This window comes from Sciurus carolinensis, chromosome X, assembly GCF_902686445.1.
Source record: "Sciurus carolinensis chromosome X, mSciCar1.2, whole genome shotgun sequence".
Classification (NCBI taxonomy): Eukaryota; Metazoa; Chordata; class Mammalia; order Rodentia; family Sciuridae; genus Sciurus; species Sciurus carolinensis.
The window spans coordinates 92,861,864-92,880,399 of NC_062232.1; the positions used below are offsets into that span (position 1 = coordinate 92,861,864).

The 18,536-nt window shown below is 39.8% G+C and overlaps 1 protein-coding gene and 1 pseudogene across 1 annotated transcript in view; both read right to left on the reverse strand.

Moving 5' to 3' along the window:
- Positions 1-18,536, reverse strand: part of Trpc5 (transient receptor potential cation channel subfamily C member 5) — a 272,621-nt gene that overhangs the window by 16,871 nt on the left and 237,214 nt on the right. The window lies entirely within an intron of this gene.
- On the reverse strand, positions 13,624-14,372 carry LOC124972010 (tetraspanin-7-like; annotated as a pseudogene).

The following is an 18,536-nucleotide window of genomic DNA, read 5'->3' on the forward strand; positions in this document are numbered from 1 at the left end:
TTCAATCTCTGGCACCCCCCAAAAAAAAGAAAATAAATAAAATATATAAGACAATAGCATTTTATAAAAATGTTTGGATAAAGAAACGTGGTATACATACACAGTGGAATATTATTCAGCCATAAAGAAGAATATTAGTGCATTTGCAGATAAATGAATGGGATTGGAGAATATCATGCTAAGTGAAATAAGCCAATCCCAAAATATCAAGGGCCGAATATTTTCCCTGAAAAGTGGATGATGATATATAATGGGAGTGGTGGGGTGGGGGATTAGAGAAGAATGGAGGAACTTTAGATTATGTAGAGGGAAATGAGAGGGAGGAGGGGGTGAGGATATGAAAGATGATGGAATGAGACAGACAACATCACCCTGTGTACATGTATGATTACATGAACGGAATGAATCTACATTGTGCACACCCATAGAAATGAAATGATGTACCCCATTTGTGTACAATGAATCAAAATGCAGTCCGTAAAAAATAAAAAAAATTCTATTTGTCACATCATGAAGTGTCTTCAATGTATTAAATTAAACAAGGTGCCTTTAAGTAAAACAATAATGAGTATACTTATAATGATTAATAAGTCTTAGTAAAGCCTTTTTGGTTTTATCTCAAAAGTTAGAGCTTAAAGCAATAAACATTATTATCTCAAGTTTCTTTGGATCAGGAATCTGCACATGGTGAAGTTGTGTGCCTCTGGCTCAAGATGTAAGACAGAGCTATAATCAAGGTGGTGGCCAGAGTTGGCATCTCGTCTTAAGACTGAACTGCAAGAGGATTTTCTTCTACGTTTACTTCCATAATTGTTGGCAGAATTCAGTTCCTTGGGGGTCTTGGTCTCTTGCTGATTATTGACCACCAGCCTTCCTCAGTTCCTTGCCATGTGGGCTTCTACATAGGAAAGCTTATAACATGGTAGTGGTAGTAGTCTTCCCTCCGAGTGAAAGAGGGAGAGAAGAGCCAGTCTTTTTACAACATATTCTGGGAAGACATCACTTTTGCCATGTTTTGTTTCTCCTAGCTTTTTAAAGGTATAATTGACAAAAGTTGTACTCATTTATGTTGTGAAATATGACATATATACATATATATGCATGTATATTAGATTTAGCTAACTGACATATGCATCATGTCACACGGGTATATTTTTGTGGTGAGATCATTTAAGATCTACTGTCTTAGTGATTTCAAATATACAATATATTATTATTAATTGTAGTTACCATGCTGTACACTAGATCTCCATACTTTTGCCATAGTGTCTTGGTTAGAAGTGAGTCCTTAGGTCTAACCCACACTTGAGGGGAAAGCATTGCATAAATGCAAGTATCAGGAGGCAGGGACAATGGGAGTCTATCTCAGAGGTCACCTACCTCAGTAGCACTTCCTAAAAATGAAGAAATTACATGACTGTAATCTTGGATAACAAATTCTTTACTAAGTCAGGTGGTTTCTAATTCTTTGCATTCAATATTAGTTAAGGAGAATGTAATCAAGTTGGCAGATGATAAGATTGTTAAAAATATTATTTTATGAAAAATCATTATATGACTATTTGGCATGTACCTCTGGGTTCCAAAATTTAAATGACATTGGCATTATAAAAGTCTATCCATTCACATATACTTGTTGATATAAGAAATGTTTCTTAGCATTTAGTTTCTTAAAAAAGGAAACAAAATAAAATTGATGCTGAATCCTGTTCCTGAATATTACTCCATATTCATCCATGACTATAATAACCAGTTGGGAGAAAAACCCCTTTTTGCATCTTTAAAAAATATATTTCCAATCAACATGTAATTTTTAACCTAATGGGTATTTATAAAGGATTTGTGTTTATTTGAGCAGTTTTGTACTACTAATAATTGAATGATAACTAAATTTGGGAGAATGGTTTTAACATTTATTACCTTATGACTACAAAGGATAAAAATTAAATTTCAATTCATTTTTATTATGAAGAAATATGACAATGTAATGAAATAACAAAAGACCTTAAATGTAAAAATTATGTAAAATTAGAATTAAATCCTGTGGAATTCTAATGGAATTAATTCTAGTGGAATTAATATATAATGGAAATAAGAATTCTAGAAGAAGATGGAATGATGGAAACTTTCTGCCCTTAAAGAAGAATTTAGCCTTTTATTGTTTAAACATATGCTTGGTTTTGAGGAACAAATTACTGTGATGTTTAGATTCTATTAGATATATTTGAATGAATAATTAGATAGTTTTATTTTAAATGTCAGTCTACCATATTCCAAAAATTACATCTTTTGGAACCATTTAAACTTATGATGAAAAATTTAGCTGTCAACCCCAAAATATATAAGGAGAGACATAGATTATGTTTTCCAAATTCATCAAAGAATATGCCAGCAAACTGAATGCCCTTGATGAGACCCTGCATTGAGATGGCTTCAATCATAAAATTACATACGTACACACATACACAGTTATGGCTATAATAATTATCACTGCCCTAAATCCTGCCATAGGATATGGGATTGGTTTAGACAATTTAGGATGCAGAGGGTGGGAGGTAACAGCAAGATGAAACAGCAAGAGGCAGCATGCCATTGTGGACTGAGCAAGGGGTTCTGGAGTCTAATAAACCAGGATTTGGAATACTGCCCTGCTACTTCCTAGCTGTGTGACCTCAGATCAATAGATGAAAGTTTCTGAGTTGTAGTTTTCTCAACTGTAAAAATGATGGGAAATACCTACTAAGCAGAATTGTTGTAGAAGTCAACCTCAAATTCTTAAGCTCCTGCCTGGAATGTAGAAAGAGTTATATAATTGTTGGTTCCTTCTCCTATGTGTCTGAGCTGATAGTACCAGGAACAAACCTTGAATTCCCATTTTGCCCTTCGATGCCCCATAAGAGCCCATCTGCCATCCTTGGAAATACATTTATGTTTTTCTAGCACAGTTCTTGAAATTAATAGGTAGTCAATCAGCATTTCTTCAAATGAACTGAGTTACACTTTTAAACATATAATTCTACCTCTAGACATACTTGGAAAGGGAGACTGATGATAAAACTCCTGTGCATATTCAGCTATTTTCTAATATACATGGCTAGATGTTCTGGCATCTGGAAATGATCCATTTGAAAAAATTCCTGTGTGAGTTTAGCTTTTTGTTTGTATATGTTTTAAACAATAAGCAGGGCTAGGCATGGCGGTGTACATCTGTAATCCCAGCAACTTAGAAGGCCAAGGTAGAAGGATTGCACGTTTAAGGTCAGCCTCAACAACTTAGTGAGACTCTGTCTCAAAATAAAAAGATAAATAAAAAGGAGTGGGAATGTAACTCAGTGGTAAAGCATTCCTGAGTTCAATCCCCAGTACTGCAAATAAATGAATGAATAAATAAGCAGCCATGTCCTTTTAAAAATAATTTTCTAGAAGTCTGCAGGAAGATGTATTTGATTTTTGACAAAAAGTGGAAACATGCAGTGGGCCAAGTTATAGTCAACTTTTTTTGAGTTTAGGAGGCTTTTTGGTGCTTCTCATTACATCTACTTCCCTTATAATTTTAATTAAGCTTTTTAAAAACAGCTTGATTGCTACCACTCCATTCTCCTGGTGCTCAGGTGATCTCAGGTTGGGAATTACTATGTAATATTAATAGAGAAGTCATTGCATATAACTGTCTCAACAGTATTCTTCCATTTATTTATAATGAATCAGTTAATTATTACTCACCCATTCAGTGTTTGATTCCCGTCCTGGGCAACCTACCACATACATGCCAAGCATTCTGTTAGGTGTTGAGTACACAGAGATGACTATCCAGTGGTGGTGGTGGGAATACCATGAAGTACACAATGAGAGTATAAAGATAGCACCTGAATCCTAAAGATCAGCAAATAATATGTCACCTGGCAGGTTTGGTTGAACAGGATGAGCTATGAATTGAAGAATAAGGCAGGTATTCATTTATACATTTATTTGTTCAACAAAGACGTGTTGGTTGCTTACTGAATGCTAGATGTTGGGATTACAACAGTGAACAATATGGACAGCAAGATCACCTGGTATATAGAAATCTGTTTTATTTCCAACCCTTGATCTAAGTTGAATTGCAAGACTATGGTGTGACTTTTGTAACCATATTGATCTAAAACTTCCCTAAGTATCTGATATCCAAGAGGTTTTCATTCATCTACATTGGAATAGCCTTTCCCTTTATGTGATAGACCAATCAGACATTGGATCTTCTTCCATTGCTTACTTTCAGTGTCTGGTGGTGATGGACTCTCTTACTTTCTGTCCTAACCTCTCTACCTAAGTATAACATTGGAACATTTTACCAGGGTGCTTTTGTGTAAGATATAACCCACACAAACCCAGATATAGTGGTTCTGCTTCTTCCCAACTTTCCAAAACTTACAGGACTTTTGTGCTACCATAACATACACTTAAAAAATACATAGCCTTACAATGTGTTCTAATTCATCTGTGTGCCCCATATTGCCTTTGTGACTGTCAGCTCCTATAGAGCAGGCCAGGATTTGTTTTAGCTCCTTTCACAGTGCCAGTGTAACGTATTCTGGTTGTACAGCACACCCTCAAATGCTATTGAGTTGCTCAGATTCTGAGAACATGGCCATAGCTAGGTCAAATGAACATGTCTGTTCAATTTCACATTTCTCAACAAATCCAAGCTCAAGGTTATTTTCCTTGCAATCAAACTACAAGGCCAATTTCTTACCAGCCTCTGACAGAGTCTTGTGCACTCTCTCAGATCTCCTGCCAGCAACCATCTTGCTTAGCAAATTGGAAAACTTTATAACATAATGCAAAGGGAGAGTGGCAGGCTCAAATTCATCAAGAGCAGAGCTAATAATAACCCTTAAGGAAAAAGGTTACTCCTAGGAATTTTTGGCCCCAGGAAAGGCTGGTTGGAGGGATATTTGGGGCAGGGGGACATTTTGGCATCCTTCACATTAATTAGCAATTGCTTATTTCATTTGCTTATAAGACCAACTCTGTTTCCCTTTGATGGGAAAGTAACAAAAATTATTGTGACATGCATCCTCCAAAGACAAGCAAGAGAATTCATATTTCCTGACATCTCAAGGGAAGTCTACATCACTTGGAATGCAGTCTTCTCCTGGTAGAGTTTGGGACGTGCTTCTCAAATGTTAGTGCATATCAGAATCATATGGGGCAACCATTAAAAAACAGACTTCTGGAGCTCATCAGAAGTTTTGCATTGCAATGTAGTTTTGCCTCAGGTCTAAAAATACAATTTAAAAAAGATGTAAGTATTTTAAAGATATTATAATTCTAACTCCATTTTTGTTTCAATTTGTTTAAAAAATACAAAAGAGTTTCCAAAGTATGATGCTCAACCTCTTGGAGACCCTGAAGCAAAGAAAGTTTCTTCCATGTGTACACTCCCGTACCCCTCAATGTCCTCACCTCTAACTTATCATAGGCATGTAGTGGTTCAGGGAAAAGTCAATTCCCTGTCACAAAATAGCAATCCTACTCTCCTCCCTGTTTCTAGATGGTTAGAATTTATCATTCTAATCATTCCTGGACTTGCTGGGAATTACTTTGATACTAGTGTAGAGCACTGGCAATGACCTCAATTTAAATCCACAAACATAACTGGAAAAATATATTTTTGGTGGTGCGGGGGATCGAACCCAGGGCCTCCTGCATGGTAGGCAAGCACCGTACCACTGAGCCACATCTCCAGCCCCCATAGCCAAAAAATATTAGGATCACAAAGAGCGCTTTCTCTCTAGCTCTAACTCATGGCTCATCCTTTGCCCCCAACACTCCTTTGCACCCTAGTCCTGATATTTCCCATGAGCCCATTTAACCCTTCCCAAACTTCAAGAGCCCCTTTAGTGGGTGTTACAAGCTGGTTCTCCCTCCTGAACATGTACAATGGTCAAATAGATGGCCATTATGTCTCTTTTCCCCTCAGCCCATCCTCAGACATGAAATGCCTACTTATCTTCCTCCTTCATTATAGTTGCTATGAGGTTGGAATTGCTGCTCTGCCCATTTGAGGACTTAGTGTGAAGAAGCTGTTTACTATTTACCCATCTCCCAGTCCTTGAAACAGTCTCAGTTCCAGTGCACATACTCAGGGGCCAAACCTCAGGGCAAACCTTAGACCCCGCACTCTAATTCCATTCTAGCTCTTCCTTCCTCAGGCTCCACCACTGACACCACCCAATATCCTGTCTCATTGCTTCAAGGGCACTCTCAACTGTTGGCAGATAGGAACCAGAAAGCATTACAAAATACATTGTATTTAAACTGAGCCTTCAGAGATTGGAAGGACATGTCCATGAAGAAATAGAGGGAAAGAGCCAGAGTTTGCAACATCAGCAAGAGTAGAAAAGTTGAACATGGCCTTTGAAGCCAAATGAACTAATCAGGGTTTGTTAACATCAATGATTCTCAAACTTCAGTGGATATCGGACTCACCCGAGATGCTTGACAAAATGTAGATTTCTGGGTCTCAATGCAGGTCTACGAGAATGGGTATTCTAGGGGTGAGAGGCCCAAGAACCTACACAGTGAAACAAGCTTCTTTGGATCATTTGGATGCAGGTGGTTGTCAGCCACACTTCCAGAAACACTAATTCAAGGATGCTTCCTGCTGGTCCAGATATATTCAGCAGTGAGCCTATTTCCCTACTCATTAAATGGAAATAGTAATAGAATCTGTCTCATTGAGCAGTTACGAAAATTAGGATGATAAGCTTGAAAAGTACTAGGTAATATTACTGATGTTCCTTTCACTTACATATCTGCCTTTAGATCTTTGACTAATTCTTTCTATAAAATTGATCATACACCTTCTTTGTGGTAAGCCCTAGGACTGGACTCTAGGATTACAATAATGAAAAGACAAAGTACATATCCTCACTAAGCTTTCCTACTAGCGAGGAAGCCTAAGGATAAGCAAATAGAAATGAATCCATTAAAATGATTTACTTTTAATAATAAGACTGCACAGCTAGAACACATAGCTAGAAGCTGGTAGGCCACAATTCAAATCTGGATTGGGCTGATTCTAGAGCCCAGTTCTTTTGGTATTGGGGGTTGAACCCTGGGGTGCTTAACCACTTAGCCAAATCTCCAGTCCTTTTTAATATTTTATTAGAGTTAGGGACTCTCTGAGTTGCTTAGGGCCTTGCTAAATTGCTGAGGCTGGCTTTGAACTCTCGATCCTCCTGCTTCAGCCTCCCGAGTTCCTGGGATTATAGGCATATAGGCATATGCCACCATGCCTGGTTAGAGCCCGGTTCTTTTTTTTTTTTTTTTTTAGTTGTAGGCAGACACAATACCTTTATTTTATTTATTTATTTATTTTTTTATGTGGTGCTGAGGATTGAACCCAGTGCCTCACACATGCTAGGCAAATGCTTTACCACTAAGCCATAATACCAGCCCAAAGAGCCCAGTTCTTAAGCACTAAAAATATACTATCTTTTGGAGAAGTGTACCAGGTGTCAAGAAGGTACCTATAAAAGTTACGGAAACAGTATGATCAGGGTTTTGAGTTTTGTTTTTGGGTTTTTTTTTTTTTTTGTATTGGGGATTGAACCCAGGGGCACTTGACCACTGAAACACATCCCCAGCCCTATTTTATATTTGATTTAGAGACAAGGTCTCACTGAGTTGCTGAGGGCCTCACTAAGTTGCAGAGGCTGGCTTTCAACTCTCAATCCTCCTGCCTCAGCCTCCCAAGTCACTGGGATTACAGGTGTGCACCACTGCACCTGGCCTGCCTTTGAGATTTTAAAAAGATTCCTCTAGACATTCAGCCTGACCTTGAATGACTATCCAGATTTCTCTTCTGCATATGTTTTCTGCAGAAAAAGCAGCTTTTTCTGCCTCAGAAGTGACCTTCCAAGGGATCTTGCTTTCAGGTTGTGCAGGTTGTACTCCGGACAATTTTGAGAACACCTGTGGCTATGATAGTCCTGAAGCTCAGTGAACTGTTTTCCACCATTTCTGGGGGATCTCACAGGATGTAAGTTGAACACCTGAGTTCACAGATCATTCTGCTTGCTGTGTCTTCCATTTGAGGAGTGGGGAACATTTTTCTTTGGGAGGACAGAAGCAATCCTAAAGTAATGAGAGTGGTAGTTTGCTGAGCTCAGAAATAACTGGCACTAAACCAATCAGGGACTCATTTCTGAACCTGGGCAGAAGAGAGATATGTCTTTATCACCTGGGATATGGGAAAATCAATAGGTCTGTCCCCAGTTGGAACTGTCACTGGTTTCATAACTCAGACAGTCATAGCATATGTCTTCTAACTTGCTGCCTCATTTATCAGGAGCTAACTTTTAACTTCCCAGGTCATACTTCCTTCTTCTAGAAACCACCTTAGGAATCACTAGACCTAGGTTTGCCCTGACCTAATTCCTTGCATGTAGGAGACTCCCAAGTTCTTTAGAAAGAAGGAATGAACAAATGAACACACTTTCCATGTAACCTGGGGCAAGTATCTACTTTCACAGAGTTTTTGTGAGGATCAAGTAAGACATATGTAAGTGTTCTTTAGAAAGTCTAAAGTACTGTATTAAAATAATATAGATATGTGTAAATACAAATAGATAAATGATAGATAGATGATATGTAGAGAGATAGAGAGGTGTTAAGGATCAAACCCGGGGACAATATTAGCTATAAATATGATACCCATCATCTAGGCATATTTTCTTTCAGTTAGGTAATTCCCCTGCCCATTGCCACAGAAATTTATTGATTTCCAAACACTTAACACTTGGAATGGATATAAATCCACACAAATATTTTTTAACACAGTTGGCAAAATATAGGTCAGATATTTCCCCAAACTTCTTCTTATTGATTACTGAAAAAGTACTTATTGAGTACCTACTACGAGTTCTATTTTACCAGGCACCAGGGGAATATAAAGAAAACCTAAAGCAGAGCCCCTGTTTTCATAGAGCCTCATTCTACAAATTGAAAAATATATATTTTGAAATAACTGGAGTAGTTGGCAAATTGTGGCCTGCCGTACATTTCTGGACTGCTACTTACTTTGTATAGTCCACAAGCTAAGAATGTCTTTTAGGATTTTAAATAATTGAAAAAAATAAAAATAAATGCATTTTTATCACTTGAAAATTATATGAATTGCAAATCTCAGTGCCTAAAAATAAAGTTTTATTGGCACACAGCCATGCCCATTTGTTCATGTGCTTACTTTTGTGTTACAATAGCATAATTGGGTTGTTGAGACTGTTCTTATAGCCCACGAGGCCCAAGATATTCACTCTCTGGCCCCTGCAGGAAAAAATTTGCTAATTCCTGTTTAAGAGGGCACTAAGCTTAGGTTTGTTTGCTTTTGTCAGTTTCTCTATCTTCATACTACAAAATATTCTGGAAATCCATATGCATTAAAATTCATTAATTTGTTCATTTACCAATGAATATTAAGTGATAGTGTAGAAAGTGTGTCCTTGTTAAGGGTAGATGAACTTCAGTATAAAATATTCTGTGTGAAATGTTATGAAATAAGATATTAAGAGGAGAACCCCGTGGTATAACCTCCTAAAAGATCCATTAGGTAATGAAAACTGCCTCCAGGAGTCTTGGGGTGAGGCCAACGGGAATGTGAATGGAGTCATTTGAGAGGGTTCTAATGCCATTAGTTCGAAACTTCTATAATAATTGGTGTTGATTTCCTAATGAATGAAGAAACCTACAATATTTTCTTTCTTTTCACTCTGGGAGATTTCTTATATGCTGTATTTGTCAGGAGGGGCTTTGAGATAAATACATTTCTCATCAGATCTTTGTGATTAACTCAAAGTTTTATAGGGCCAGGAACTCTGTAAGTTCAATTACCCAGGAAAAATTGGGAAAGAGCAGAGAAAAGAAAATCCTATGAGGAAAGAAAAGGGCAAAACAAGAAAGAAATACAATTACTTGCCTCCTGATTTTTACTCTTAGATTTCTCTATTTCCTCTTTTAAACTATAGCAGATTTACCTTGACAGCTCAGATAATGTGATTCTGCTGTCAGATCTCAAGTTAAAGGCAGGTAATGTTAGGGGTTGTAACCTCTGATGCTCCTCTGGGTATTTTGACTTTTGTGTTGTAGCTAAAAGACACCTCCTGGCCCATTCTGTTTGTTACACTGAGCTGGGCTATGGCACAGGGCTCCAGTGACCACAGGAAGGGAGAGGTCTCCTTAATATTAAGTTTTTAAACCTCGACCTTCTCAGAGATTAAAAAACATTTGTATCATTTTGCTTTCCGGTCAACTGATGCCTGGCATTCATAACCAGGACAGCAGGAGTAAGGCAGGAACGAAGAGGAATCACTCCCCAACAATGACCTTTGGGCCATGGACATTTGACTCATCTGCCAATGTTGTTTGTAGCTTATGAAAAGAACAAACACCAATCTTTAGTAAGGCCAGGTCTTCCACAAGGAGCAATTCTTTTGGAATCTCAGTTCTGAAATCTTTGGAAATACATTTGTATCTCCAGAATGTCTACTGATAATTGTTATTTTGCAGAGAGGTCAACATTATCTTTGGCTTGGGGACTGTGGCACAGACCTGATCCTTTGCAAAACTGTGATGCTGGTGACATTTTCTTTCACTGCCTCCAATCACTTTTTCTTGTTGGTGTCCCATCCCCAGTCTTCCTAAGGAGTATTCCCTCATGGCACCTCTATTGCTTGGCCCCATATGAGAACCTGATTTCAGTAAGGGATTGGTTACATTCATTTATACTGTCATAAATGAACTACTAGCACTTCAAAAAATCTTATTTGCATTGTATCACATAACAAAATCTTAAAGTGAGAAACTTCTGGATGACACTGGGAGAATGTCTGTGAACCCTCTGGAATTTTATGGTAAACTTAAGTATGCTTGCTCATATGTGCATTTTTCTTGTCCATATTCAGATTGTTTAAGAACTCTGGTACTCCCCAAAAAGGTTAAATGCAGTCTTAAGGCAAAGAAACAAATTCAATAGTGAAGTTCATAACTGCAGTTCCAGAATTGTAGACTCCATGAGAATGGAGTCTGTCTTCCTCATCTATCACCTATTACATCCCCAGCCAAGAATGCAGTGTGGTTCATAGTAGTCTTTCAATAAATATTTGTTAAATGTGTTCATTTATTTACCCAAGAGGTATTTATCATTAAGTGAACGAATGGAAGAGTAAAGGCCATCAGACAGCAGATGAGGAGAGACATTGGGGTTGTCCTGTCATTTTCATGGTTGGTGCTATTTCTGTTTCAGTTACCCAAGATAAAGTCTCCATGACAACTACAGATGTTCCTGATGAACACTAGGACAGGGAATCAGGGATACAGAGCAGCACAGCAGGCACCTGCCCTATTTGGTTGCCCTTTAGCATAGGGAAAGAAAATCCACTCCCTTTCATTTGTCCCCTTCCCAGTCCCACTTGCAGCTTTGTCAGTCACCCAAATCGTCAACAGCAGCAGCAGGCATTACAGGCCGTTGCTGCTGTTGGAAGCAGAGGCTGCTGCTCAGCTGAGACCTGCTACAGTATCCGGAGAACTCTGAGGGGAAGAGCACATTCCCACTCTGAGCTCGCTAGCAAAACCAAGAGTAAGTATGGATGCGAAGTGAGAAAGAAATCTATTTCTCTGTGCAACCAGCAGGGGGAGGAACAGGTCAGGCCCAAACACAATGTGGAGCTCTGAAAAGCCAGTCTTCAGCACTCCCTGAATCATTTACAGAGAGAATGCTCCACTACCCTCCTCTGGAGCTGAATGGTGGACAGTCAACTTGCAGTTGTGGATGTAATGTCAAGGGAGGCTCTAGGCAGGCAAGAGCTGTTTGTGAAAGAAAAGGGCTGAGATGTCCCAAGGCAGGATGTATAAGTTGAAATGAGGATGAGGAATTCTTGTCATGCACATCAGTTTGGTAGCTGACCTGTTTACCCACCATGGGTGTGTTGCTCTTAGGTGGATTATCTGACTGTTCGCTTGCAAAGGCTGGGAGTATTAGAGACAGAGTTGAGGCACAACCGGCTGTTTAAAGTTTAGTGTGGTAGATACACTAAAGGAGAAAAAGAGAGCTACTGTGTGTGTGTGAGGGATTGGGTCATGTTGGTGGGGGCATCCCAGCCCTGGAAATAAGGCATTTAGTTGGCAGAACCCACAGGAAAGCTCCTTAGAGGATCTCTTTGGTTAAACCCAGGGGACCGTTAGTGAGTCAGTCAACCAAGTGCAAGGGTAAAGCCAGGGAAGTCTGAAGCTGGGTGGGGAATGGGTACAGTGCATGTATCAGGGCCTGGAGACTTGAGCTGTGTTATTATTAAGATGTGGCATCCCCCCAAAACTCACGTGTGAGACAATGCAAGAAGGTCTGGAGGAGAAATGATTGGGTTATAGCCTTAACCTAATCCATGAATTAATGCCTGATGGGATTAACTGAGTGGTAACTGGAGGTGGGTGGGGTGTGACTGGAGGAAGTGGTTCATTAGGGGTGTGGCTATGGGACATATATATATGTCCCATATGTAATTGCTCTATTTACTAATACATATATCACAAATATTCACAATATCAGTGCATTCTTGTTGGTATGCTAGACAAAGACATTATTTTTAAAGATTTTTTTTTTTGTGGTGCTGGGGATTGAACCCAGGGCCTTGTACTTGCGAGGCAAGCACTCTACCAACTAAGTTATCTCCCCAGCCCCTTTTAAAGATATTTTAAAAAATATTTTGACTTTTGTTTCCCCTTCACACTCATTTTTCAACTGATCTGATGAGGTCCTTGAAATATGTAATGTCAGTGGAAGAAAAAAAATACAGGAAGAAGAAATAAAATAACAGAACAGCAATTAATTGGGGGAAAAACAAAAGTAATATCATTGCCTTCATGGGAAGCAACAACAGCTTCATAACAGGATTATACAGGTTTCAACTGAGAGGCACAGGCACACTAAACTGTCTCTACATACCCAGGTATGAAACAATGAGCAAGGAGGATACCTAACACTCCCAAATCATTTCCATCATTTGTGACACATGCTTTCTTCTCCTTATGAACAATTACTGATGTGTCTCTTTACCTGTCCTAGGCAGCTTAAAGAAGTTAGAAAAGTGTTTTAGTAAAGGGAAAACCAAACCAAATGAGATTAAGCCAAAAGAACAGATAACTAGCATCTGCTTATCTATGAGGGTGAGGGGCTAACAGTAATTTCCCATACTATATGCAGGACTCCAAGGGGCCAGTGATGGTGTGATAATCAGTGACCTATGATGAGCTGCACTTGGACCAAGTACACCTGGAGGAGTTGGCACACAGGGGCCTCAGGCAGGGATCGCTAGGACTGCCTGCAGGGGCCCTGGCTACACCCTGTGGCACAATAGGGCTTCACGAGATGGACACCACACATGATGCTGGTTAAAGGTGGAGAGAGACTGGGTAGGAGTGTCAGTTGCACACAGGGGGTTGGTGGGCAGGGCTGGGGTAAGAGGGTAGCAGGAGCAAGGCAGGTGTATTATGTACTGTGCTCTAACATTCTTTGGATGTCTTTCAGAGATTGCTGTGGTTTCTTTTTAAAACAGGTCTCTTATTCCATTGCTCTTGAGAGACTTCTTACACCATCTCATGCTGATTGGCCATGATGAACCGGGACCGACAGCAGGCCAGCAGCATGCCAATCAACTAGGAGAATGCAATTCCAAATGCAACTCCAGCAATGACCCCCATGTTCATCTCCATGACACTAGTCACCAGATCCTAACAACTCTTCCGATTAACTTTGGTGGCAGCCACAGTCAGACTGTGTAGATCACGGGGGCTGTAGTCAGTTTCATTCACGCAGCAACTGGGGGGGATACCATGCTCCAGGAAGTAGGGACTGGTGCTCCAGTTGGTGTTGTTCTGCACACCACAGTAGATCAGACTGTGCTGCACGAAGTCCACAGCCCAGCTCCTCTCATCATTGCCATTGTAGTTCTGCATGGCATCTGTGTAAGTCTTCAGGAAAGTGTCTTTGATCTTATGACGAAACACAAACCCTGAAATGCCAGCAATGCGCTTAGCTAGGAACACCAGGGACAGGAACATGGCACACAGCCTCAGCATCCATGGGCTACCATGGCATGTAGCAAAGCATCCAAAGAGGCCAAAAATGACAATAATAGTACCAGTTCCAATGAGCACATAAGGAGCATTTGTGGCATTCTCAGCAATAAGGGAGATTAGATACCCAGAGTAAGTTTTCCCCAGACTCCAATAGCCTACAGGATCACCCCAGTGATCCAGAAGATGAAGGAGTAGATGACAAGGAGGGTTTCAAGACAGGTTATCACAGGTTTGGTCTCCATTCTCCTTGATGCCATACTACAGAGCTCTGGTGGCAGTGGTGGCTGGTAGCAGGCAGTGGTGGCTGGTAGCAGGCAGTGGGCAGGCATGTGGGAAGGGTCTGGGGTATATATTTTGTATCTGGAGGATGGAGTCTCTCTATGCTTTCAGATCATCATGTGAGCTGCTTCCCTCTGCCACACTCTTCTGCTATGATGTTCTGCCTCACCTTGAGCCCCGAGGAATGGAGCTGGCTGGCTATGGACTGAGACCTCTGAAACTGTGACCCCTCAAATAAACCTTTCTACCCTAAAATTGTTTTGGTCAGATCTTTCAGTCACAGCAGAAAAAAAAGCTGACTAAACAGGCTGCAGGCAAGAAAGGAAGTGGTATGATATTGTTGTTACTTTGGGTCAGGCAGACCTTATGAAAAGTGTGCCCTTTGCTATTGTAAAAAACAAAACCCAAGTGAAAAATAACGAATCTGGTGAGGATGTGGAGGAAAAGGAATTCTTGTACACCATTGTTTGCAATGAAAATTAGTACAGCCATTATTGAGGACGGTATGGAGATTCTTCAAAAAATGAAAATTGGAACAATATGATCTAGTTATCCCACTTCCAGGTATATGTCCAAAGAAAATGAAATCAGCATATTAAAGAGATACCTGCACTCCCATGTTTATTGTGACATTATACATATTAGCTAAGATACAAAATCAGCCGAGGTGCCCATCAGCAGATGAATGGGAAAAGAAATGGTGGGAGATAAACACAGTGGAATATTATTAAGCCATAAAGAAGAATGACTTTATGACTTTTATAGGTAAATGGATGGATCTGGAGACTATTATGCCGTTAAGATTTGGATGTGATGTTCCCCAAAAGCTCACATGTGAGACAATGCAAGAGGACTCAGAAATGATTGGGTTAGGAAAGTTTTAACCCAATCAGTGAATTTATCACTTGATGGTATTGAGTGGTAACTGAAGGCAGGTTAGGTGTGGCTGGAGAAGGTGGGAATAGGGGTGTGCTTTGGGGTATATATTTGTATCTGGCAAGTAGAGCTCTCTCTCTCTCTGCTTTCTGATCACCATGTGAACTGCTTCCCTCTGCCACACTCTTCTACCATGATGTTCGGCCTCGCCTAAAATTGCTCTGGTCAGATCTTTTAGTCACAGCAGCGAAAAAGCTGACTAAAATACAAGTTAAGTGAAATAAGCCAATCCTCAAAAAACAAAGGTTGAATGTTCTCTCTGATATGCAGAGGCTAATACACAATAAGGGGGGGTAAGGGAAGAATAGAAGTTCATTGGATTAGACAAAGGGGGATGAAGGGAAGGGAGAGGGATGGGAATAGAAAAGACAGTAGAATGAATGGGACATCACTTTCCTATGTTGATATCTGAATACACGACCAGTGAAACTCCACATCATGTACAACCACAAGAATGAGAAGTTATACTCCATGTATGTGCAATATGTCAAAATGCATTCTACTATCATGTACAACTAAAAAGAACAAAGAAAAAAGATGAAAAAAAGAAAAAAAGAATGAAATCCTGTCATTTGCAGCAAAATGGGTGGAACTAAAGGACATTAGGTAAAATAAGCCAGACACAGAAAGACAAATGCTGCATGCTCTGTCATATGCAGAAATTTTAAAAATTGGCCTGAATTTAGAATAGCAATTACTAGAGATTGGGAAGGGAGGGTGGATAAGGGGAAGTTGGATTTGATTAGTGCACACTGTATGTACATGTTGAGATGTCACATTGAACCCCATTAATATGTGCAATTTATATATGTTAATTGAAAATAAAATATGAAAAGTGTGCCTCAGTTTCCTCACCTATAAAGTGGAATTAACAATAGTTATGTGATGTTATGAGCTAATATGCACAAAAAGTTCTTTTTATAGTATGTGGTGCATAATAAGTGCTCAAGAAATGATACCTTTTAATGATAGCTATAAGAATAACAGGAAGCACTTGGTTCAGTGTCTGGCATTTCATAAAGGCTTGCCTATATTCCAGATATTGTTATTCATTATATTCTTTTGACTGACTTCTCTGTGCCTTAGAGATGCTCTAAGGTCTTAAATTGGGCCTAAAGATGGAGAAACTGGGCTTGTCCAGTTCAGGCAGTTAGCTGGGAATGCTGGGCCAAGCCAGGTGGACAGCCAGCATGAGGGACCAGATGGGAATGTGAGAAGTCGTAATAACAGACTTCATTTCCTTATAAGATTTTTCTGAAAACAAGAGTTTAACCTTGTTATTCAGCTCCTAGAGACACAAGTCCTTTACGTGTCTCTCCTCACTGCTAAGCATATTCAATGTTGGGGCAAAGAGGACTTCATTACCATTTGAAAAGATGGTTTCATGGGGAATCAAAGGATGGGAGGAAGAAAGGAGTGAAGCCAACCCCTAAAGTCCTATTGCCCCCAGTAAACATCAGGCCAATCTCCGTTATTGTACAAGATATTTATTTGCCAGAAACAAGGGCTAATTGTGGTGCCCACTTATCTGTCTTTCCAAATTTGACCCATCCTTGAGGCTCAGTTCAAATTGTACTTCCTAAATCTATCTCACAACAATCCAGCAAGATAGGTACTGGTTGGGGTGCAGCTGAGAGAACAGAAAATACTGTCTTTCAAATATTTTTAAAATATTTGAATTCGAAGGGCAACAAACAGGAAGAGGTACTGTCAACAGACCCAAGAGACTGGGGCTCTCTGGCAGAAGCCAGAGACAAGATCCTGCAAATGCTATGGCAATGGAGGGAGGGGATGCCTACTGGTTGCTGCAGATGAGTCCCAGAGAAGCACCACAAAAAGTGAGGTTGGGGAGAAGGAAGAAATGTTCTAGCTTCTCCCCTCCTCCCACCTTCTGGTTTACTCAGAAGCCAAATGGCAGGGGATTGTGGGGAATGTCGTTCCCTTGATACAGGAAATGAGCAGGGAATGGATCTGAGTACGCAGCAGACAAAAAAAATCTAATTATAATCCCTATTTTACACTGAAGTCAAATGAGGCAGAAAGAGGTCAAATTACCCATACTAAGTAACAGTCCACGTTGCAAATGTAGGCAGCCTGACTACTCCTGGGCTCATGCTTTCAATAATCACTGCTAATTATACTCACAGTAATAAAACTATTTTTATTTTACTCATGTCAGAATTTTTCCTCTACACTTTAATCTCCCTAATGGCATTGACTATGTCTTTCCCTTTATGTCATTTACCTTACCCTTGTATCTCTCACAGAACCTACCAGAAGATGTAAATTGTCAATGGAAATGGGATTATCAGCAGGTATTCACAGGTTCCACATTACCCAAGGAAGCAGGGGCACTTTTAAAATGTCCTTGGTGCTTCTGAATGTTTGCTTCTTCCTTAGTGAAACGTAGAAGTCCCTGATCAGATTCCAGACAATGGTTTGGTGACAGGGAAAAGCACAAACTGAGATGAGGGAAATCAATATCTAGATTTGCTTGAGGGCATCCCAAAGGGAAGAGACACTTATTAAAATCTGAAATGGCTCCACTCCAACGTCATAAAATTCTTACAGCTTGAATTAAACAACTCCTTCATCTGGAAAGAGGTTATACTCTTCCTTAGATTAATTATAGCTTTCATGATTTACTGCTCAGTGGAATTGAAAGCTGGCAGGGTTGATACTGTCTTGTTTTCTTAAGAAACAGCTCTTGGGAGCGGAGACAGACATGGGTATGCTGGGTGAAGCATCAGTGTTTTCTGTCTTGGAAGAAATTAGGTCAGATAGAGGACCCTTTGTCCCCTGGGATTAGAACAAAATCTTCACTGGAACGGGTAGGACAAGGAGCCTGGATAATTTAGAGTTGTGATGTAACTAGGAGAAAAAACGGTGCTCAGGTGCTTCTTGCTCTCAAGGTCAGGGTCAATATGACAGTGTAATAGTTTTATATATGGCTCATTGGGGTTAGTCTACCACAATTCAAAACCGGGCTGTCTCACTTACTAGCATACAGGAAAGAATATATCATTATAATATAGTACATTATGCTGCTTTTTGTCCTCTCTCTCTGGTTCTTCTTTCTCAGTCTCTGAGTGATCTTTCCACATTTTTCCAACCTCTAGACATCAGTGTATCTTGAGCCTTATTTTCCCATCTCTTAACTTTTTTTTTCTTTTTGTTGCTGCATCATAATTATACCTAATCGTGGG